This window comes from Egretta garzetta, unplaced genomic scaffold (assembly GCF_000687185.1).
Source record: "Egretta garzetta isolate BGI_Z169 unplaced genomic scaffold, ASM68718v1 scaffold659, whole genome shotgun sequence".
Lineage (NCBI taxonomy): Eukaryota > Metazoa > Chordata > Aves > Pelecaniformes > Ardeidae > Egretta > Egretta garzetta.
In genome coordinates this window covers 321,389-323,373 of record NW_009260683.1, presented here as the reverse complement: position 1 = coordinate 323,373, position 1,985 = coordinate 321,389, and the positions used below count along the sequence as shown (strand labels likewise).

The 1,985-nt window shown below is 53.2% G+C and overlaps 1 protein-coding gene across 3 annotated transcripts in view; it reads left to right on the top strand.

Annotated features, from left to right (window-relative positions):
• The window catches only part of KIF2A (kinesin family member 2A), a 41,460-nt gene that overhangs the window by 6,227 nt on the left and 33,248 nt on the right, over positions 1–1,985 (top strand). The gene's annotated exons all lie outside the window — the stretch shown is intronic.

The window sequence follows — 1,985 nt, the reverse complement described above, 5'->3', positions numbered from 1 at the left end:
CTGGACACTGGGGGCCCACCAAAGCCACTCTATCACTCCCCTCTTTAACCGGAAAGAGGAGAGAAAAGTAGATCAAAAACCTCATGGGTCAAGATAAGGACAGGGAGAGGTCATTTGCCAGTTACCATCACAGGCAAAACAGACTCAACTGCATGAAATTAATCTAATTTATTACCAATCAAAATCAGAGAACGAGAGGATAAAACCTGCTGAATCTTAAAACACCTTCCCACCACCCCTCCCTTCTTCCTGGGCTCAACTTCACTCCCAGTTTTCTCTACCTCCTCCCCCCCAGTGGCTCAGGGGGATGGGAATGGGGGTGGGGGTCAGTTCATCATACGTTGTTTCTGCTGCTTCTTCTTCCTCGGGAGAGGACTCTTCCCCTGCTCCAGTTCCAGCCTGGGGTCCCTCCCACAGCAGACAGTCCTCCATGAACTGCTCCAGCGTGGGTCCTTCCCATGGGCTGCAGTTCTTCACCAACTGCTCCAGCATGGGTCCATCCCTCCCATGGTGTGCAGTCCCTCAGGAGCAGGCTGCTCCAGCGTGGGTCCCCTGTGGGGTCACAGGTCCTGCCAGCAAACCGGCCTCGGCGTGGGCTCCTCCTCCACCCACAAAGTCTTGCCAGGAATCTGTTCGGCGCAGTCTTCTCACAGGGTCACAGCCTCCTTCCTTTGGGCATCCACCCTTTCTGGTGTGGGGTCCTCCCCAAGCTACAGTTGAGAGATCTGCTCCCCTGTGGGCCTCCCCGGGCTGCAGGGGCACAGCCTGCCCCACCATGGTCTTCCCCACGGGCTGCAGGGGAATCTCCGCTCCGGTGCCTGGAGCTCCTCCTGCCCCTCCTTCTTCACTGACCTTGGTGCCTACAGGGCTGTTCTCTCTCACATCCTCTCACTTCTCTTCTCTCTCTAGCTACGGAGCCATAGCCGTTTTTTTTTCCTTCTTAAATGTGTTATCACAGAGGTGCTACCACTGTCACTGGTTGGCTTGGCCTTGGCCAGCGTTGGACACAGGGAAAACTTCTAGCAGCTTCTCACAGAAGCCACCCCTGTAGCCCCCCCACTAGCAAGACCTTGCCACAGAAACCCAATACAATGCAATTTGGTATGGAGTTACTATCAGCAGTTTTTAGTTCACTGTTATCAGGGTGATCAACATGAAGGTACAGTCCACTTCTGATTACCAGGGCATAGTTTTATCTGAGGGGAGGATTGGCTGTGTCACAGGTGCAGAGACATGAGCTGGCCTCCTTTCGGCTTGTTAACCCCAGTGAAGCGCTTTATAAGAGTGCCTATGCCTATCACAACCAGCTGTGATCTTGAAGGAGTTCTGTATCATTTGTGGGGAGCCATGCGAAGCTTAATAAGGTCTGAGCACCAGAGCTGGCTATGCATGGCATCAGCAGCCTGTCCTGAAATGGTGTAAAAACTGACAGTTGCGGGGACAAGTGATGGGAAGGACATTTGAGTGATTTAGCAGAGAACCAGCTCAGCTCACAGTAGGCTCAGACTTAGCAAGGCTTGAAGGGGCTCCATGCATGGCCTCTTATGTGTCCATTTGCTCTGGTACTGATGGATCCAGGTTTAGGGCTTGGGTTTAGCCTACTGTGTATCCTTGGGGTTGCTTCTGGTTTTTTGAGGCGGTCTAGGAGTGTTAGAAGAGTTTCCAATGCATCCAAATAACTGTAGCAGTTAACTTGGGGTGAGTGGTAGGATCAACCTCCTTTAACCAACCTTGATCCATCAGGGTTGTGTTTAGAGCAGCTGGGGTGCCTGTGCTGTCCTCTGCGGAGTGTTGAGGTTCAACAAGGCCAAGTGCCGCATCCTGCGCTTTGGTCACAACAACCCCATGCAACGCTACAGGCTTGGTGAAGAGTGGCTGGAAAGCTGCCTGGTGGAAAAAGACCTGGGGGTGCTGGTTGACAGCCAGCTGAATATGAGCCAGCAATGTGCCCAGGTGGCCAAGAAGGCCAATGGCATCCTGGCCTG